Source organism: Cryptomeria japonica, chromosome 1, assembly GCF_030272615.1.
Source record: "Cryptomeria japonica chromosome 1, Sugi_1.0, whole genome shotgun sequence".
In the NCBI taxonomy this organism is placed as follows: Eukaryota; Viridiplantae; Streptophyta; class Pinopsida; order Cupressales; family Cupressaceae; genus Cryptomeria; species Cryptomeria japonica.
Window position 1 is genome coordinate 482457044 of NC_081405.1, and position 23917 is coordinate 482480960.

Here is a 23917-nt window from a genome sequence, read left to right on the forward strand (position 1 = left end):
TGGGACCATCAATGTGAAGAAGCATTCAACAAGATCAAGGCATATCTCATGCAACCACCTGTTCTAATGTCACCAATTCTAGGAAAACCATTATTACTCTATGTATCAACTACCGAAGCATCATTGGGAGTTTTTCTCACACAAGAGGATAAGAAAGGAAAAGAATGAGCCATCTACTACATCAACAAGACACTAGTGGGATACGAGGTTAACTATTCATCAACAGAAAAAGTATGCTTGGCAGTAGTTTTTGCTTCTCAAAAACTACGACACTATCTACTATCTCACTCCATCAAGTTGATAGCTAAAATCGATCCTCTGAAATATTTTCTTAGCAAAGCCACATTGACAGGATAACTAGCAAAATGGATCATGATTCTAAGCGAGTTTGATATCAAATATGCTGACAGAAAAGCTATCAAGGGACAAGTTATTGTAGATCAACTAGCAGAGACACCACTTCAAGATGACCATCCTCTACAGATTGAGTTTCCTGATGTTGATATCCTAACAGTCACAACAAAAGCATGGCAACTATACTTTGATGGTTCATATACACAACATGGATCAGGAGCAGGAATTCTATTCATCACACCACAAGGTCATACAATCCTGAAAGCATACAAATTAAGCTTTCCATGCACAAACAATATAGTAGAGTATGAAGCATTAGTAACAGGTATCAAAATGGTTGTAGAATGGAATATTAAATAGCTTCAAGTCTTTGGAGACTCTCAGCTCGTCATTAATCAAATCAATGATGACTATCAAACAAAAGATGACAAACTCATGCCTTACAAAAAGATGGTGGATGATTTCAAGAAATACTTTGTAGAAATAACTTTTGAACAGATTCCAAGAAATGACAACAAAGCAGAAGATGCCATGGCTACACTTGCTTCTCTATTGCAGACATGGGAAAATCAATAGTGTTATGAATTCCTGGTTGAAGAGTTGTTTCATCCCGCCTTTAATTGTCCTGATTCCCAAACCATCTGTCAACTTATTGGACACAATTCCTCCCGCTATGGTCAAACTTACACATACTTGAAAGAAAACATCTTACCTCCACATTTATCAAAGAACCAAAAGAGAAACTTTATTCACCAATCCTCTCATTTTACTCTCATCGCGGACACCCTATTTAAATGAGGTCTAGATGGTACTCTCTTAAGATGTCTCGAACAAGAAGAATCTAAGAAGGCCTTACATGAAGTCCATAACGACATTTGTGGCACTCATTCAAGTGGTCTTACCCTTTTGAAAAACTCATATGCTTGAGCTATTATTGACTGACTATGGAACAAGATTCTTTTAAAATAGCAAGAACATGGAAACAATGCCAGATCCATGGGAATTTGATCCATGCACCAGCACAAGAACTTCATGCTTTAGCAACATCTTGGCCTTTTTGTCAATGGGGACTTATTTTTGGTAGGAAAGATAAATCCTTCTTCATCTAATGGACACAAATTCATCCTTGTAGCTATAGAATATTTTACAAAATGGATTGAAGTGGTACCTCTCATCAATATCATAGGAAAACAAATTGTTGCATTTATCTTGAATTATATCATCTGTTGCTATGGAATACCAATGACCATTATCATTGATAATGGGTAACCATTCAAGAATCAAGATGTACAAGAGCTATGTGAGAAGTTCAAAATCCAGCACAGATTCTCTACACCATATTATCTATAGGGAAATGGGTAGGCAAAAGCATCTAACAAAACTATTCTAAAAATTCTCAAAAAGACAGTGAATGATGTTGGGAAAGATTGGCATATTCAACTAAACCCTACTCTATGGGCCTACCGCACAAGTATCCGCACACCAATAGGTGCCACACCTTTCTCTCTTGTATATGGATTAGAAGCCATATTGCCAATTTTAGTAGAGATACCCTCTCTACGTGTATCACTAAAAGGTCTCATCCCAGATGAAGAACAAAGACTATCTAGACTACAAAAGTTAGAACTGATCCATGAACGCAGACAAAATATCTTTGATCATCTAAAGGTATATCAGCAAAGAATGTGTTGAAGCTATAATCAAAAGGTTAAACCATGAATCTTTCAAGTCGGAGAACTAGTGCTAAAGGAAAATCCACACAACCAGGCAAATCGAGAAAAGAAAGGAAAATTTGAACCAAACTAGTTAGGTCCGTTTATTATCACAACAATATTTGAATCAGGAGCATATCAACTATCAACACAGGATGGTGATCAACTTGAAGAACCTCTCAATAGCATGCACCTGAAGAAATTCTATGTCTAAAAAATAAAAAACAGTGAAAAATCAGAAAAAACAAAAACAGTGAAAAATCAGAAAAAAAAAATTAAAAATTAAAAAAATAAAAAAATAATCAAATATCAGAAAAAGTGCAATAAAAATAGATGGTGAAAACCTGGCAAACGGGCACTATCTGTCTGCTAGCTCTTCCATCTATTAGTTCATGCATTTTTTCACTTCCATTCATTTTCCATCAGCGCTGATCATCATAAAGCCTTTATGCATACGCAGACATCCCAGGTGGCTTCTTGCCATGGTTTGATCATTGGATATATCATAACGACTTTGTTTCTAGGCTTGGGACAAAATCCTATACATAGTTGGGGGCAAAACTCTTGATCATTTTGAACTTAATCAAACAAGTAGACCAAATAGTTAGACAACTCTTATCAAGCGAAAACTAAGACACATCAAACGTTGAACACGAGATCAAACTATCAACTATCAAGCTATCACAAAATCAATCTAAGCACATCACACACTTTTCAGAAGATAATATATTTTTGGATAATGATTTTAACATGATTGTTCAACTTTTCTATATTGATTTTCGCTCTCATGATTTTTGAGTGACTTCAGGATGTCTTTGACTAGAGGAACAAGGAAGAAACATGATATTTTTCTTGTTTGCTGTCTGAAAAATTAATCATTAATATGTGCAAATTTGTCTTGGGACATGATCATCGAAGTATCATTGAAGACATTTCCAATTTGTGTGAGATTCTACGAGAAGCAAGAATCGAGCCAAGATCTGATGTCGATCGTAGATCACATGCAACTCCTCACACAATAGATGATCGAAGATCAAAATAGTTGAATGAAGATAATTTCAATATGAGAGAGAAATAGAGACAAAGAGGGGAATTTGGAGAAGACTCTCACCAAGCTATCACTCCACTAACTTAACTAGTGAAGGTGAGAGTATAGTGCTTATTATATAGAAAAATATAAGCATATACATCCAAGGGGTGCATTAACTCCTATTCCCCATAAAAAGTGGGAGGTTTTACCTTCTTGGTAAATGCCAAAACATGTGGCATAACCTCCTTACATGAAGACAAAAAAGGAGTTGAGAAAGTTGGCAAATAAGGCCAAAAGAGGGTGTGAAACCCAACTACCCCATAACCCACTTAAGAAATGACAAAATAGTGGTTATGAGAGGTGGTACAACAAGCCAAAAGAGGGTGTGTAACTCAACTACCCATGTGAGGTGGAGAGTTACACATGTAGCTGAAGTATTTCACCATGTGTCCTCATATAAACCACTCCTATTAACCTAAGCAAGCTTAAATAATATATGTGTAGGAAAAATAAATACCCACTAACATAAGGAAAATAAAAAAACCTACACTAACACCCCCCCTTAAGTGTAGCTTAGGTGGGTGAAAATATGGGTCCCGGCAAATGCAACCATCTTAGGTACCCATGTACATAGATAGCCCTCCCAAAAGAAGAAGCCCCCCATAAGAGGAATAGCCCCTCCCTAAATAAGGAGAGAAAGAAAGGAGGACTAAGAAGTCCCTCCTGAAGTAGACACCCATCATATCCCAAGCAGAGATCGTAAATGAAGGAACTTGCTTTCAATGAAGGGTTTGGTGAAGATGACCGTAGTTTGCTCCGTTGTAGAACAATACTTAAGATCAATGATGCCTTCCTGAATGAGCTCCCGAATATAGTGAATATGTATCTCAATGTGTTTTGTCCTTTGGCGATGAACTAGATTTCTTGAGATCTGTATAGCACTTTGATTATCACAAAAGATGATAGTAGGCTTCCTAACTGGAATACCAAACTTAGTGAGAATATTCTGAAGCCAAATAGCCTCAGTGGTGGCATTAACTACCCCTCGATACTCAGCCTTTGTTTGTGAAAGAGAAATTGCAGATTACTTCTTATTCGACCAAAAAACTAGGCCAGAACCAAGTGAGAAGCAATACCCAGAAGTGGATTTGCGATCCTGAGAATCACCCGCCCAATCTGAATCCATATATCCCACCAAGTCAATATCCATGCCTGCTACATACTGAATTCCATAATTGTGAGTACCCTGAATGTAGTGGAGAATCTGCTTAGCTGCTTTCCAATGAAACTCATGTGGCTCCTGCATGAATCTAGAGACCATGCCCACCGCATACGAAATGTCAGGTCTCGTATGTGTCAAGTAGATGAGGCTCCCAATAATTTATTGATATAAAGTGCTATCAACCAAGGGTGAAGAGAACTTAGCCTCAAGTTTGACCTCAGACAAAAAAGGAGTAGGTGCAGGCTTACAGTCAGCCATGCAAAATCTATAGAGCATATCGAGTGCATACTTGGGTTGTCCAAGGAAGATTCCTGAAGAAGATTGAGTAATCTCAATTCCCAAGAAGTAATGTAGAAGACCCAAGTCTGACATCAGAAATCTATCATGTAGAGCAGTTTTCACTACCTTGATGGTGGATGAGTGACTCCCTGTGATCAACAAGTCATCAACATAGAGAACTACAAATGTGAGAGTATCATCCTAGTGCAAAATGTAGACGTTCAGATCAGAATGGCATCGAATAAAACCAACTATCAGAAGGAAGGAGTCCATCTTGGCATTCCAAGCTCGAGGAGCTTGTTTGAGGCCATAGAGAGACTTTCGAAGTTGACACACAAGTGAAGAATCTTGAACAAACCCTTGTGGCTGCTCCATGTAGATTTCCTCCTGAAGGTCACCATGAAGAAATGTACTCTTGACATCCATCTAATGAACTTCCCAATGATGGGTTGTAGCAATAGCAAGGACAAGCTGGATGGAATTCATCTTAGCAATTGGAGCAAAAGTCTCAGAGTAATCAACCCTTGGAACTTGGAAAAAGCCTTTTGCTACCAAGCGAGCCTTATACTTATCAACTGACCCATTTGGTGCAAATTTTGTTCGATAGATCCACTTGCATCAAACAAGTTTCCTTCCCTTAGGAAGAAGAACTAAATCCCATGTGTGATTCCTTTCCAAGGAATTAAACTCTTCTTGCATTGCAGCATCCCATTCGGGAACACCTATAGCTTCTCGAAAAGACTGTGGATCAGAAGCTAAAGCAATGGAGAGATGTGGAGCTTGCTGAAATTGTGACCTAGTTCTTCTAGAATGTGATGGATCACCAAGCCAATCTCCTGCTAACTCAAAAGTTTGTCGAGCCCAAAGAGGCACTGAAGCTAGAGAGTCTGGGGGAGAATCATCAGCCTCTGAAGGATGACTATGAGAAGAATGTGAATCGTCACCATCACTGTCACCATCTGAAGTGGAGGAAGAAGACTCCTCAACAGGATTAGGAGGATTAAGATCCTTAGAAGAACTGTCATCATCATGCAATGTCTCCAATGTGATAGTGGATGGAGAAGTGGTATGAGAAGAAATAGAAGAACTCTCCTCAAAATGAACACTCCTCTCAATGAATAACTCATGTGTAGAGGGATGGAGAAGTCTATACCCTTTGGCATCATCTGGATACCCAACAAATATGCAAGGCTCGCTCTGCAGATCCATAGCCTTGCATTTTTCTACTGGAATGTGAGCCCATGCAAGAGAACCAAACACTCTGAAATGCTTAACTATAGGTTTTCGACTAGTCCAAGCTTGAAAAGGAGTTACCCCCTTCACAACTTTATGAGGAACTCGGTTCTGGATGTAACATGCACAATTGATGGCCTCTGCCCAATACTAAGGTGCCAAAGACTTGGAGTGAATCATACAATTTGCGATCTCCTTCAAGGACCTATTCTTCCATTTCGCGACACCATTCTGCTGAGGACTATATGGAACTATGTGCTGCATGTTGATACCTTCTGAAGCACAAAATTGATCAAACTGATTATTAACATATTCACCCCCATTATTTGTACGCAGAATCTTGATGAACTTCCCAGATTGTTTCTCTATAAAAACTTTGAAATCTAGAAAATTCTCAAATACCTCAGACTTTTGTTTGAGAAAGTAAACCTATGTAAATCTAGAAAAGTCATCAATAAATGTTAAGACATATCTAGCCTTGTTGAAAGATGGTTGTGGAAATGGTCCTACTAGGTCACTATGTACCAACTCCAATAGCTATGGAGCTCTCCATGCTTTGCCTTTATCATACTTCTCCTCAGGATGTTTACCAAGAATACATCCCTGGCAAACTCCATCAGAAAATTGAATAGAAGGCAACCCTGAAACCATGTCTTGTTTACTAAGTTGTTGCAAGTAACGATAGTTCAAGTGGCCAAATTGTTGATGCCAGAAATAACTAATCTCATCTACATGAGTGAGTAAAACTGTCAAAGGAGAGTCAGGAACAAAGCAAGAAAACTGATATAATCTGGATTGATGATCTACTTTCCCCACAACAATAGTAGACCCATTATGCATTTCATTGATTACCACTATATCTAGTGTGAACTCAACTCACTTGCTAGAACCAGTGTGAGTGATCTGATAAACAGATAGGAGATTAGTTGATAAAGATGGAACACAAAGGACATCCTTAAATGTTCCTTCGCCCACATCAACAGACCCTCTCCCATGCACTTCAATAGGAGTGTCATCACCCATTAGTATGGAAGGCATAGAACATGGCTCTAAAGAGGTGAAATCATCTTTTGAAGAAGCCATGTGGTGCAAAGCACCTGAGTCAATTATCCAGGAATTGGGTTGTGAAGCAATAGCAACTAGGGCCTTACCCTTTCCTTTCCCTTTACTCTTATCTATATCCTTAGAAGATCCTTCTGATGAACTCTGTTTGACTGAATCAGGCACCTTGATATTATTCTTTTCAAGAAGATTTGAAAGGTGATCAATTTGTTTCATTAAACAATTATGTTCATCATGACCAGGCCTCTTACAATAAGAACACTTGACCTTCTCCTTCTTAGGTTGTTCACCTCTTGATGAAGAGGTCTGATTATCTGCTTTTGAAGTAGCAGATTTCTGATCTTTTTTCTTCTCTCCTTGGTTCTTTTGTTTCTTATCTTTCTTACTAGACCCTTTTTGTTCTTTTGTGCCTTGATTTACAACTAAGGCATGTGACTTAGAGGGTTTTATTGTACCCATTTGAACCAATTTGTCTTGCTCCCTAGTGAGTTCTGTAGCAAATTCATCCAGAGAAGGCATTTTGAATGTGGTACCTAGGGCACATTTTGTAGCATAGAATGTAGAAACAAACACTAAATAGTTAGGACCAAGCTTAGAAAGAATACTCAAGATCAGTTGCTTATCATCTTTCTTAGTTCCACACCATTCCAACTACAATCTTACAGACTTAAGTTTAGTAAAGAAGTCTTGTACAGTATCAAAATTGGTTGGATTCAACCCTATGAGTTCATTCTCTAACTGATGACCTCTTAGCTCATCCTACTTACCAAAGAGGTTTTCCAAAGTGGTCCACACTGCATTTGGTGTAGTGGTAGATTCAATGTGAAAAAGAAGGTCTGCAGAGACTGACATACATAGACTACCAAAAGCTTCATCACATTTATTAAACCATTTAATCTTTTTTGCAACATCTTGAGGTTCATTTTCAAGTCCCATAGTAATACGATGATATCCATGTCTTTTCAGATATATTATCATCTTAGATTTCCATTCAAAATAATTATATGGTGTTAAAAGTGGAACTATAGATGCATCCATGATAGTAGAAAATAAGATTGCAAAGAATCAGGAAAAGTGCAAGAAAGAAGGCACAAGAGACACCCCCCCTTTTCACTAGTCTCAGAAATCACCCCCCCAGATATTACAAGGTTGACACTTTATAATTAGTACATTTACAAGGCTTTTTATTAGATTACAATTGTTTTAAGAAACCAATAGAGATTTTAAATACAAATAATTTGAGACAAGATCTGAAACAAATTAGCCTTATAACTGCTTAATTTATCTTAATACCTTTCCAGCAACTATTAGTTTTTGAAAAACAGAGTTGTGAGGAGAAAGATATGACCAGTTGAAGAGAAAAAGAAGCAGTTGATACAACCTTTAATATCTGATAGAAAAAGGAAAAAAAAATCAATTAGACCTATAATAATGGAGAGTGCTCATTTCCAACTTTCCGTCAAGTATTTGTTTGCAAAAATCTGACACCCAAGGCAAAAGTTGTGTAACTTGTAAGAAATGTTGCTGAATTTCCTCTGATTTTTTACTATGTCCTCCAAACTCTAATTTTGGTGAAGTAAAAGTCACTTTTGACTTTGTCAAGCCTTATGGACACTCTGGAAATTCTTAATAAGCTTCCAATATTACCTCAAAGTTGCAATCAGCCAGATCTTACAAGAACACATACAAGTAAACCAGATTTAACTAGAAGCTATTTTCCTTTAAACTGTTCTGATTCTCTAGATCACACGAGAATGCAGGAGAAGATCATACTTAGTTTTTAAGGAAAATATTAGCTATATAAAAGTCTCAAATCCCTCAAATAAATAAATAAAAGCAATGAGCTATACCAGACAATAAGCTCTGATACCATGTGAGATTCTGCGAGAAGCGAGAATCGAGCCAAGATCTGATGTCAGTCGCAGATCACATGCAACTTCTCACACAATGGATGATCGAAGATCAAAATAGTTGAATGAAGATAATTTCAATATGAGAGAGAAATAGAGACAAAGAGGAGAATTTGGAGAAGACTCTCACCGAGCTATCACTCCACTAACTTAACTTGTGAAGGTGAGAGTATAGTGCTTATTATATAGAAAAATATAAGCATATACATCCAAGGGGTGCATTAACTCCTATTCCCCATAAAAAGTGGGAGGTTTTACCTTCTTGTTAAATGCCAAAACATGTGGTATAACCTCCATACATGAAGACAAAAAAGGAGTTGAGAAAGTTGGCAAATAAGGCCAAAAGAGGGTGTGAAACCCAACTACCCCATAACCCACTTAAGAAATGACAAAATAGTGGTTATGAGAGGTGGTACAACAAGCCAAAAGAGGGTGTGTAACTCAACTACCCATGTGAGGTGGAGAGTTACACATGTAGCTGAAGTATTTCACCATGTGCCCTCATATAAACCACTCCTATTAACCTAAGCAAGCTTAAATAATATATGTGTAGGAAAAATAAATACCCCCTAACATAAGGAAAATAAAAAAACCTACACTAACAATTTGCATATTGAAATGATTAATACTACATGTTTTACCCAAGCAACACTCAGGTCATCTCAGTTCAATTATACCTCGATGCTTATGCTAACTTGCTATATCAAAATCTAGGAAAATTGTGCTTAGGTCATCATGGTTTAATTATACCATCGATGTTTGCACTCACTTCCCACATTTCAAAAGCTCAATGATGACAAAACACTAAATAATCCAGTGACTGGTCCAGTCGTAGCTTTGCATTCCATTGTATTTTCATTTGCATTTTAGCTTGCATTTCATTCGTGCATGGGATCCAACATGCTCCTTTTATCCAAGGCTAAATCTATCACAAGAACCATCAAAGTATCATCACAGGTGTATACGCAATCAAAATGATGAACATATCTCTCTCATGATATTATCAACCTAGCCCAAATCTTATGCTATCTCCCTCAACAGAATCAACAATCAGCATATCCAAAAATTTCTGCAACTTGATATCAACAAACTGTTAGTTCTTTATCTAATCAATCTTATCAAATCAAATCAATCAATAAAACTTAATCTATTCTATCACATCTTATACAAGATATATCCTTCCTGAAACCAGATGATCTAATTCTAATGCATGTCTTATACAAGATGTATCCTTCTTGAAACTAGACATTTTGATCATGTCTTATACAAGATGAATCCTTCCTGAAACCAGATGTTTTGATCATTGTTGTCTTATACAGGATGAATCCTTCCTAAAACCAGACTAAATCTAATCAATCAAGATTTTTTAATCTTTCCATCTAAGAAATCAAGCTAATTGAAGAACTCGCATTTTCATCGACCACAGTTGCAGAGATCAAATCAAATCTATTAGGATATCAATCTCGCAAAAACTCCAAAGATCAATTATCTCAATCGATCTCCTGAGGGGCATCATCATACCGGAATTCAACAATCAAAAGCTGGGGCATCCTATCAAATCAATATCAACATCAAAATGAGATTATTCTTTGAATCAACGCATCATCACACCTCGCTTCAAAGAGGGGCAAAATGTATACACCTAAAAATGGTCTGAAGATAATTAATTAAATAAGCAATTATTTAATTAATACTCCTCCCCAATTTAATAGAATTCACTAAGCAATTTGATTAGATTTCCCCTTTCATCTACTTATTAATAAATCTAAGGATTTATTTAATAAGTTCATTTCACCCCATTGATTAATTAATTCAGGTTAATTAATTCCCTTCCATCAAAATCATTTCTTATAAATCCCCTAATTAATTAAAACAAAACAAATTCATGAGTTGTTGAGATTAATTAGCCTTTTCCCATTATTTGAATTTTTAAATTCAAATTCTCCTAACTTCTACCACTCCTAAACATAACCCATTCTACCTACCCCCATGTCCCCTTTCATCCAACCTCTTCTAGAACCTTTGTGACACTTGTCACTAAGTGTTCCCTTTCATACACTCTCTTCTAGAAGCCTCTTGACACTTGTCACCATAGAGATGATAGATGTTCCCTTTAATCCAACCCCCTTTACCAACCTCCTCCAATTTAACCATTGATATCTTTAGATCAATCTTGACCGTTGATTCTTGCCACCTCACTCCTAGTCTTGGAAATCCTATAAATAGACCTCATTTTGAGCAATATGGATCCCATCTTATTCTCATCTTATGCATTGTTATTATAGGCATCTAGCTTCTAGTTTATCATTCTTAGCAATGTTGTCATGTTCAATTTTAGCTTAATTACATCTTCATTCTAGTTCATTTTCTAGATCAATCATGAATTCATATAGTTGAATCATGCTATTCTTGCTAGATCATGCATTTTCATCATTCAAATCCTCCATCTAAGTGTAGTCAAGTCACTAGAGTATGCATAATCAGATTTGAGAGCATTTTTCATACTCGCATTTACTAGGAGGCAATAAGTCGATTAGCTATGGTTTTGTCTTTTATTGTTTCAATTTACTAACCATTGCTTGTAATGATTTATTGAGTGCATTGTGATTGCAGGTAAAGGTACACTTCACAGAGCATGATAGTAAGACATTGTGGGATTTCTCCAACACAGTATGGTCTAGGATATAAAATGATTCAATGGATGGGATATTCAGGTAGTGGTCCTCTGGGCAAAAATCAAGAAGGTATTATTGAACCCATTCATCTACAAAAAAAGTCTACAAATGACAAAGCTAGACTGGGATATAATCTAGGAAAGACATCAGACCAAAAACATGCTTCTAAGTCTAAGTGGAAGAAAAATACACTACCTTCACTATCACAGGAAGTAAACACTCAACAAACTCAACAAGAGTATGAAAAAGAGCAAAAAGAAATGAAAATCAAGAGAGAGGAAACAGTTAGTACTCAAGTCCCAATGGTATCAGCTACAACATTACAAGGAGTAGAAATTCCAGAGGATATGAGAGAAGAAGTAGAAAGAACCAGAGAATTGTTTGCACCACTAAAAAATTCTTGTTACATACATTGGTAGACAACAAGGAGATGATTCAGATTCTGACTCAAATGAGTGTGAATGTGGTCTATATCATCTCCTAGATACATCTAGTACAAAAACTCCAGAAGAGTCCAATGGTATCACAAATGAAACACAAATGTAGACACTTAAAAATAATTATTTTAATTATTTTCAATTGCTCGCATAATTAATTAATTAATTATGTTAATTCAAATTCCTCTCAATATTAATTAAATATAATTAATATTGTCACTATAGTATATGATTGATTTATTTAATAAATCAATCCCTTTCTTTATTCTTCTAAAAAAATCAAATCCTCACAAATCATCTTCTTAATTCATTCTTCTAGAAACTCCCTATTAAACTCACTTAACATTATTCTTCTAATTTTTTATTCCCTCCACTCATTCTCTCTCCTAGTCAAATTCTCCTACAAATATTATTCCCACCTAACATTTCCTCCAATCGCCCTCCTAATGAGTCGTTAATGGCTAATCAACATGATTAGCCACAAAGTCAACTCCTTGCTTTTAAATATTTTTTTCCTAGGTGAATGTAAGATTTTTGAAATCTCACATTCCTCCAGGCATTCCCTCTTCCAAGGAATTTTTAATTCTTTTTTATTCCTCCAATCCCCATAATATCCTTTTTTGGAGAATTTTTAATTCCTCCAATGCACCTTATGGAGGGTGGAGCTACGAAATGCCTTTAAGGCATATTTCTTGGTCTCCACACCCTCTCTTGGAGCTTGTGTGAGCTCACAAGTAAGTCTTAGCCCTTCATCTCGAATTCATCCTAGCCATCCATTTTCCTCTCCTCTTCCTATAAAATAGGGCTCCATCCCTTCATTCAAGACATCTTGAAATCCAGTAAGTTTATGTTGCCCTTTTGAGCCCAGGAAATCATCTTGGCAACTTGATCATCTCATTCTTATCATTTTTCAAATCCATTCCATTTGTGCACAACATTGGAGAGCCATCCACATCCAGCAATCAAAGGAGCACATCAAGTGGAGCATTATCAAAGGGTGCCTTCACTTCATCAAGCTCAATCTAAAGGAGAAGGTAAAATAGGAAGGTGAAATGGTCTTTTAATGATATTTTAACATTCTGCATGTTTATTTCATTATGTTTTGATCATTTGACCTTTAAATCTGTTTTCCCCTCTTCATTTTGGCATACCCGGTGGGACCCACGTCCCTAAGAACTAATGTTTTTTTAAGGTTTTTGTGAGTTGTGAGACGCAGGTTCCAGAATAGCGCGACTAGAGAAAAAAAAATAAAATCTTTTTTGCAGGTTCTAGAATAGCGGCTTTGTATTTCTGCGCAACTTCTTTTCTATTTCTGTTTCATTTTTGTTTCTGTTCTTTTTATTTTTTAGTTTTAGTTTCAGCACGATAGCTCTACGATTAGCGCAAGCATTTTTGTGGGAATTTGAATTCCTGTTATCTGATCCGTTATTTGCTCTGTTATCTGCTTTGTTTAATTATAATCTATGTGAAAGTAGGAGAGTATGCTCTTGTCTATATAGACAATCAGAACTCTAGACCTTTCACTTTTCTATTCTGTTTAGTGCGACTGTATGCTCTGATTGCAGGAAAGTGTGAAAATAGGAGAGTATGCTCTTGTCTATCTAGACAATCAGAAATCCAGACCTTTGACATTTTTCTATCTGTTTAGTGCTACTGTCTGCTCTGTTAATTTGTCTGAAATTTTTAGGTGCTAACTGTAGTCTGGATTTCTTTTTTTTTTCATTTCCTATTATCTGCTCTGTTTAAATATAATCTGTCTGACCGCAGGAAAGTGTGACAGTAGGAGATTATGCTCTTGTCTATCTAGACAATCAGAAATCTAGACCTTTGACATTTTTCTATTTTTTCACCATATCTTTTTTATCTCAACTCCATTTTCCTCCAAACTTCACCAGATTCTTCGCATTGCCATTTTCCACATTTCCTTCCTTGGAGGCCTTATCCCAAAAATCTACTTTTTGAAGCCCAAAATCTCATATTTCTCTATTTTTAGGGTTTGTCATAACTCTTTCCCTTTTATCCAATCACCTCCAAATTTTTCTCATATTATCCATCTCCAACTTTTGCTTCTTTGTCTCTCTTGGACAAATTTTCCCATTCCTTCATCTCTCCTCCAAAATCCCCAATTTTTCGCTTGCCTATCCCTTGGAAAGTGGAAAAAACCTAGTCCAACCCCATTTACCCATCAAAGCTTTCTTCAAATCCACATTTGTCATTAGTAAAAAAGTTTTTATTCATGTTTTTCTATTCATTCCCAAAAAATCAAAAAAATTAATATTTTTGTCATTTTGTTGTTTTTTGCAGCGCGCTTATTGAAGACTTTATTTTTCCAAACTAATCAAATTGTTTTGCAGGATGCTTGTTGAAGACTCTATTTTTCAAAACTACCAATCAAGTTGTTTTGCAAGTTGCCTAGCTGATCCAACCAAATCTTGTGCATTTATTTAAACTAGGCACCTAGATATTAATTAAAATAGAATGAACCATTGTCCTATGTGTCTTTAAGAAAAGCGTAAAGGTAGGAAAGTATGCTCTCGTCTTACTAGACGATCAGAAATCCAGACCCTCCAACCTTTTCTTGTTTGATTGTGTGTTTACCTCTAGCAGGTCTACCCTCCCAACTTGCTCTTTGAGAAGGTAAGAGGGGAACAACCCAAGTGAGTACACCCAGACCTAGGGTTCCCAACTCACTATAATAAATAGGCCATTGACTACGAAAGGGTTAATGGTTGGGGCTATATGAGAGTTCACTCTCACATTGGGTGCTTAGTAGGATCCTAGAGATCTCAATCACGCTTGCGTGACTACTAGGTTCTTGGTGCTTCGTTGGGCTATAGGCCTCAATTGCACTTGCGCAACTTCGAAGGGTAGCTCCTAATAGGAAGACTTATTAAACACCTTGTTCATAGTGGTCAAAAACCTTCTAGTAATTGGTGCAGGAGGTCGGACCTCTAAAGTGTCTCATATTCTTACGGCCCTTAGTAGAGACACAAAGTTCGCCATGAGGAGTTTTCATGGGAATTGATGCTTGGTTGCCCCAAGAAGTGAGTGTCGTGGAGGGGAGCCAGTGGGGTCAAGCATCTAAGTGTCCGCTCTGGGTAAGCATAGATGGGAAACCAATTGGGATTCAATGACTATTGTCCTTGCTAGCCTTAAGAATGTTGTATATGAGCATGAGTGTCTTTGATATAATATGCATTTTATCACTATGTTTGCTTTGTTTGATACATGCTTTCCAAGAGAACACTAAAAACACATCACTATCCCCAAACACTTTGCAAAAACACTTGTCAAGACACAAACAATTGTCCAAGTCATTACCCACACCAAGTCCAAAAAAAAAAAATTGCGTCAAAGCTCTATCTATCCCATATTTCATAAGCCTAAGAGAGAAGCTAAGAGTCTGTCATCTCCATCAACATTCAAGTTTGTCCTTTGAAACACCAACTATCGTCCAAATCAGGGTGGTTGTATCCCTTCATACAACTTGCCATTCGAATTGATCCTTCATGTTCATACCAAAGACAACCTAGTTATCAAGTTTCTTCTAAACCATCACTACTATACCTCCTCCATCAATCATCCTCAAATTTCCTAAGTCCTTTCATCACAAATTTCTTAAGTCCTTTCATCACAAATATCGTGTATGGTCGTAACTCGATCCCAAAAGAAAAAGATGGCTGAACAACAATATGGCATGTCGGACATTGATATCCTATAGGAAGATCCCACACAAGATGATACACAAAGTGGGAAACCTAGCGATCGAGATCAAAGTCAAAATCCTGACATGGTTAACTACGATGAACTTTGTCCGGAAGTGCAAACTTTCCTAGCGGATTCTTATAACCAAGAGATGATGGAAAAGTTTATTAAACACAATCCTACTGCACTTCTGAAAACTCTCCTTGAACATGGAGCTCAACTTCCACCTAAATTTAATAGATCTGCTCTCACCCAACAACCACAAGGAGACCTCGCTCCCATACAAAGTGCTACACCTACTATTCAAACTCAATCAATTGCAGCCCCATCAATCATCCAGGCTCAATCAATGCCACCTACCATACCTCCCACCATGGTCTCCATCCCACCTTCTTCCTCCTTACCATCCATTCTCCAACAAACTTCTATACCACCTCCTTGTATTCAACCACAAATTTCTATTCCACAAACTTCCCTTCCTCCCAACAATGTTGTAAATTTTATCCGGACTATATTCAATCCTATCACAACAGTTGGCAGACCGCAACCAACTGTCCCTCAAACCCCAACAACATCGGTCATCACATCCCACATTCCCACCTCCTCATCATATCAATATATTGGTGGTGGTGCACCTTCTTTGGTTCATCCAATTCTTAGGGCAAATACAATTCATCAATATCAAAGTCCACAACAAGACCTCATCAAGGAAATTCAAGACATGAAGCATGTCATCAAGGACATAAAACAAAGGACTAATAAAAGGAAAATTTACTCGTTTGAAGAGTTTTTCCCTTGTCCTTATGACCCGTCTATATCAGTTACACCATATCCCACAGGATTTGAGATCCTTAAATTCACCAAGTATGAAGGCAAAGGAGATCCTCACGACCATGTCCGAGAATTCCACATCTTATGCCAAGAAGTCTCCTATAGTGACCTTTATCTTCGCAGACTCTTTCCCAAAAGTCTCATGGGAGATGCCTTGGCATGGTTCTCATCTTTACCATGAGGTTCCATTGTCTCTTTTCCAGACTTGGTAGAAAAATTTGTGGCCCACTATGCATACAACATGGGTAATGTTGTTTCTATGATGGACTTATGTAATACAAAAAAAAGGCCCGGAAAAACCTTCGCCAATTTCCTACAAAGATAGTGACATCTTATCAAGAAATCCCAGTGGGACATGCCAGAACAATATCAAATTGAGCTATTCCAAAAGAACTTGGTGCCTGAACTTTCAAGACCTCTAATATCTCAATGTATCAAATCCTTCCAAAAATTGACACATAAAGGCCTCGCCCTCGAACGTGTCTTGTTGGAGGAAGTAACCTTGAAACATTACCAAAAATCAACACAAAGTTCTTCCTCTTATTATAGCGACAATCCAAAATTCTGGTCCAAAAACAAAAATGTGGTCAATGATGGTATAATTGATGCAAAGTGGGTCCAAACCATGGCCGCTCCCCCAAAATCCACCACCAACAATCATTAATTCAACAACCAAAATCAATCCCAAAAACCTCACAACAATGTCTCAATCCAGGGACGACCACCTCGATTGAATAATAGGACTCCAAGAGATTTCACTCCTCTGGCTGAGCCTATTGAAGTGGTGTTTAAAAAACTTGTCCAAGTAGGTATAGTGGTTTTTCCAATCACTCGCTCATTTGACCCCAATCAACCTAAACCAAGATGGTATAATGAAAATGAGTATTGTGAATACCATCGTATCAAGGGACATGATACATGAAAGTGTATAAAACTAAAGATCTACATACAAGATCTCATTGATAGAGGTGAGATTGAGATAGAAAATACAAAACCTGGTAATAACAATGAAAAACTCAAAATGTACCAGGAACCCTTCCCGAAGCATGATAAACGAAAAGGCTCATTATCTAACGCAATGGGTTATGACTACGCTAATCACATAACCGGTTTTGATTTTTTAGTAGGTCGCATTGAACCTGTAGACAATCATGTCAATGTCATAACCATCCAAGGAGTCAATTCTCCTTCTTCCCAAAGTAGACCAAATCTTGCTAGGATAGTCATTCAAGGTGCCATGCCTTCCACCTCCCATTTCCAGAATGACTATAATGCAACTACACACCGAGGAAGAGTCACCATCCAAGGAGTTCCTCCCCCACCAAACCCCCCACCCATGTCTTCCACCCACCGATATGACCTCCTTGATCAACTTGGGAAGACACCCGTGCAGATCTCCATTTTGGAACTTCTCAAGACCTCCCCAGTCCATAAAGAAATTTTGGAACAAGCCCTTCTCCAATCATGTGTTTCAGATAACATCAATGCCACCCAATTCCAAGCCCTCATTGGAAACCTTGCTGCCTAGCAGCACATTGTATTTAACTCCAAAGATGCTCCTGCAGATGAAGATCAAAACAAACCTTTGCACATTGAAGCTCTTATCCACAAGCACAAGGTCAAACCTATCCTAATAGATAGTGGATCCAGGCTTAATCTGTGTACATACAAATTAATTAAACAATTGGGACTTTCTAAGGATTTGATAGACACATCAGGAAGGATCACAATAAAGGCATATGATAATGCAGAAAGAATTTCAAAGGGCGTGATCACCTTACCTCTTCAAGTGTGCCCCATTACAATTGAAACCCCTTTCCAAGTGCTAGATCTTGACCTCCCCTACAACATTCTCCTTGGGAGGCCATGGATTCATTCCTTGCAGGTTGTACCCTTCACCTATCACCAATGCATCAAATTCCCCTATAACGAAAGAGAGATCACTATTAAAGGTGATCCCCAACCTTTTCAATATTGCAAACTATTAGAGGGGAAGCATCTGTATCATTGCCCACTAAATAGACCCTCGCCAATGCCTCCATTTGACACATCAAATGTTTCCTCCACATCATCCCAACCAGATAATCAAATCAAGATCTTGGACAATGGCTGTGGAGAATACAAATTGGAGGACGTCTTATTAATAGGCAACCTCCCTCTCTCTCCTAAGTCATTTGGAAAACCAAAAGAGATAAAAAAAGGACCCAAAACCAGTCATGCAATGCCAAAACACTACCTTCTAGCAATGGAGCCCACTTGATAACGAGAGCCTCGAAGCAGATATCTCTTCATGGCTATACCAAGAAGAAGATGAAGATCCAACAAGAATATCCAAAGAAATGTACCCAAAAGCATCTGTCATAGTTGAAAAAATGGGTTACAAAGGACACGGCCTAGGACCAGAGGAGAAAGGAAGAAAAACACCCATAAATCCTATCTCCTACAAATACAACAGAGGCTTGGGGTACACCCCGGTGCCTAAGATTACTATTGCTGGTGTCCCTTCTAGTCCTTCTTCGGATATCGAAAGCACTGACGAAGAGGAATTCCATGAAATGCCTTATGAATATGAGAAACATATCTTCTTGGATGCTTACATCAATACCACCACCCCGTAACCCCTCCCACTTCATATGAGCTACATCTTGTCCATCCTGAACTCATTGACTGGGGCCAATGAGACAAACCCACTTTAGATATCTGCATCAATGATAATGCTCTCATTGCTCTCCTAACAGTGCAAAATATGGAAGATTGTAGTAGAATCGAGGGTATTCAACTACACGAAAAGGGATACTTTGGTAGTCAAGTCAATGCCCTTAGCCACAAAAAAGATAATAAAAGAAAAAGATATGATTCCCTAGGTGAAAACCTCCCTGAGGTGCCTTTGGATGAACAAGAAATAAAAACAAAGGGCATATCTGAAAGTGAAAAACTGGAAAAGGCACTTGATGATGAGGGATTTGACCTCCCTACCATTGGTTACCTTCCACAGGATAAATCAAATTTTTTGATAGAAGAAATAGACAGCATCAACATGGGCACCGAGGTCATTACGAAAAATGTGCTCATTGCCAAATCCCTCACAAAAATTGAGAAACAAGACTTCATCAACTTCCTTACAGAGGTAAAAATCAATTTTGCATGGTCCTATCCCAATATGCCAGGGTTGGACCCTGCCTTGGTGGTTCACAATCTCGCCATCCACCCAGATGCAAAACCTGTAAAACAAAAATTGTGCAAAATGCACTCACATATTGCAATCCTGGTCAAGGCAAAACTCCAAAAGTTGTTAGATGTAGAATTTATCAAACCAATAGATTATGCTGAATGAGTCTCCAACATTGTACCTATTGGCAAACCTGCTGGGGGCATCCGCATCTGTACAGATTTCTGAGATCTAAATATAGCTTGTCCTAAAGATGATTTCCTGCTCCCCAATATAGACATCATTGTGGACCTTACAGTAGGACATGAAATGTTATCGCTAATGGATGGGTTTTCTGGATACAACCAAATCAGGATAGTAGATGAGGATCAGCATAAAACTGCATTCACAACACCATGAGGTACCTTCTATTACCGGGTCATGCCTTTTGGCCTTAAAAATGTTGGAGCTATGTATCAATGGACAATGACAATAATTTTTCATGACCTCTTGCACAAAATTATGGAGGACTACGTGGATGATCTGATAGGAAAATCCAAGACAAGACAAGAACACATCCCCATTCTAAAACAGATCTTCAAAAGATTGGAAAAATACAAGCTGCGCCTAAATCCCAAAAAGTGTGTGTTTGGCGTCACATCATGAAAACTACTGGGATTCATTGTTTCCCATAAAGGCATCAAGGTTGATCCCGCAAAGGTAAAAGCTATTATGGAAATGCCTCTACCAAAAACTCTTAGACAACTGTGTAGTCTCTAGGGAAAACTCTAGTCTGTCAGGCGTTTCATTGCATAGCTAGCAGACAAGTGCCATCCATTTGCACACCTGTTGCGTAAAGACACAAAATTTAAATGGGATTTCCTATGTCAAAAGGCCTTTGAGAAATTAAAATAATATCTAGCATCACCTCCTGTATCGATGCCTCCTGCTCCTAGAAAACCCCTTATTTTGTATATATGTGCTACTGTAGTGGCATTGGGGGCATTATTGGTGCAAACAGATGATCAAGGGAAGGAACACGCCATTTACTACATCAGTCAGATGTTGGTAGCATATGAACTCAATTACACCCCCATTGAAAGAGCATGTTTGGCATTAGTGTTCAGCACACAGAGACTACGGCACTATATGCTAAATAATAAGACAAAATTAATTGCTAAAATTGATCCACTTAAATATCTCTTGTCCAAAGCTGCTCTCATTGGCAGAACCAGCAAATGGGTCATGCTCTTAAGTGAGTTTGACATTGAATATGTGGATAGAAAGGCAATCAAGGGACAAGTCATTGTAGATCAATTGGTTGAAGCTCCACTTCCAAGCGACCATCCTCTTCTCACAAAATTACCAGATGAGTTCATTATGACTGTTACCACATCCTCCACATGACAATTGTATTTTGATGGCTCCTACACTCAAAATGGAATGGGTGTAGGAATATTATTGGTCACACCTCAAGGAGATGGCATCCCAAAATCATACAAGATAGCCTTTGCATGTACCAATAACATAGCTGAATAGGAGGCCCTCATCACAGGTTTATGCTTGGCTATCCACTCAAAAATAAACGAATTACAAGTCTATGGCGATTCCCAACTCATCATAAAACAAGTCAATGATGAATACCAGACAAAAGATGATAAACTCCTTCCCTACCATACCATGGTTGAAGATCTTAAGCAACATTTCACAACAATCAAGTTTGACCAAATCCCATGAACAAACAATAGGGCTGTAGATGCAATAGCCACCATTGGCTCCCTCTTTCAAATGCCAGCACATAGTCAGAAGTGCAAGTTCTTGGTTGAGCAATTGTTTATACAGGCATATGACCTACCAGAGTCTAAAATGGTGTGTGTTCTCATTGGTCTCAAGTCCCCTTGGTACCAAAAAACCTTCACTTTCCTCAAAGACAACACCATTCCCCCACACCTCACCAAACCCCAACAGCAAACCTTTATCCGCTGATGTGCCCGTTACACCATCCTTGCAGACACCTTGTTCAGAAGGCATTTTGATGGTTCCCTCCTAAGGTGTTTAGATAAACAAGAAGTAGAATGGGCAATACACGAAGTACACAAGGGTATCTATGGGGCACACTCAAGTGGACTCACATTGCCTAAAAAAATTTTGAGAATAGGATACTATTGGCCTAAAACAGAAGAATATGCATACAATTATGTCAAGAAATGCATCCCTTGCCAGCAGCATGGTGACAAGATTCATGCACCGTCACAAGAATTACAGCCATTCATTACACCATGGCCCTCTCATAGTGGGGGCTCGATCTCATTGGGAAAATCCACCCTTCATCTTCCAACGGACATAAATTCATTATCACCACCACTGAATACTTCACCAAGTGGGTAGAGGCTATCCCTCTTACTTTCACCACTGACAAGCAAATATCCAAATTCATCCTGAACTACCTAATCTGCCGATATGGCATCCCAAAAGTTATCATCACAGATAATGGTAAACAATTTAAGAACCAGGATATCAAAAAATTCTGCCAAAAATGCAACAGCCAACACCACTTCTCTACTCCATATTACCCCCAAGGCAATGGCCAAGCTGAGGCTTCTAATAAAACCCTAATAAAAATCCTCAAAAAGACAGTCAATGAAGCAGGCCATGATTGGCACCTCCAAATCCATCCTGCATTGTGGGCCTACCACACCTCCATCCGCACCCCCATAGGTGCCACTTCTTATTCCCTAGTATTTGGTTTTGAAGCCATCCTTCCCCTTGAGATCGAGATCCCCTCTCTAAGGGTATTGCTGCAAAACATCCTACCAGAGGAAGAATACAAAATTGTCCGCCTACAAGAGCTAGAATTGTTAGATGAAAGGCGCCTCAAGGTCTTGAATCATCTCCAAGTATATCAAAACCGTCTACGCATGAGTTATCATAAAAAAGTCAGAACCCGAGAATTCCAAGTTGGTGATCTTGTCCTCATGGAAAATCAAAAAAATCTACAAGAAAGAGAAAAGAAAGGCAAGTTCGAGCCAAATTGGCTTGGACCATATGTAATCATAGTGAAATATGGATCAGGAGCTTATTAGTTGGCTACTCTTAAAGGCGATCCTTTGGATGATCCAATGAATATCATGCACCTCAAAAGATTTTATGCTTAGTCCTCAGAAAGTCTTAAATTGTCAAAAAAAAAAATCAAGAAAAATTTTTAAAAAAAAAAATGAGAAAAAGATCCTGAAAAAATCATCACTTTGGTGAAAACCTAGCAAACATGCACCTTATGAGACACAAAATTTTTTAAAATCAGAAAAAGAAAAAAAAAAAAAAAACAATTTGTCCATTAGTGAAAACCACTTGGTGGCGCTATGGACAAGTATCTTGGTGAAAACCTTTGTGCAGACGCCAAGGTAAATAACCAGATCCACTGTCTATCATGTTGATACTACAAATCATCTACCATCCAGCCCACCCATGCACAACATTCCTCTTTTCTGCCTCCCATTAAAACATGCGTATGATGATGAAGTCTTCGCCTGAGTCATGAACAAGGAATGTCCCATTGAAACTGAGATTTTATGCCTCTATGTGTAAGCTTCAAAAAGTCTTGAGAAATAATCCCATGTCCATCCTAGTTCTACTCTTGGCAAGAGGTATCATGTGGTTGCAAGGAAGAGACTTGTTAGATTTTGTTAGATCTTTTCATATAGGCTTGCATCTTTTGCCCTATGACTGCCACTATTTACGACTGTCTGGGTTATTCCATATCCAGGTACGTTATGATAGGTGCATACTAGGGCATATTTCATAGTATGGCATGTTTTGGATCCTTCTTGTATAAATCAGTGACCTAGTACTAGTGTTTATCAACACTTACCTTCCCGTGTACAAGAGGTATCAGTGTGTTTGAGGGTTTCCTTGCATGAACCCACAACTCTGTATTAGTGTTTCTTAATACTTGCATTGTTGTGTGCAAGAAATTCCCATTTGTCTACAGAGTCAGTCCACGCCCTACGTTTCTCATGGCATCCTGATTTCTATAATTAATGGTGCAAGTCACTCAGGGCAACATCAAACTAGGTTGGCTCTCCACATTTGTTGTGCACAAAATCTCACCATCATTCCATCAAATCCTAAACTCAATAATCCCATGGAGTTCTCAATTGCCCCCATTTTCCTCTGCGGTCTCGCATCTCATATTCTTCTTTCCAAATACCTCATGACTGCTTCATATTTGTTCCTCATCTATCCCTTCCACCCTAATTTTTCTTACTCTATTTTTTTTTCCTCACATAATCAATTCTGATCCTGATTCATGTCTTCTACAG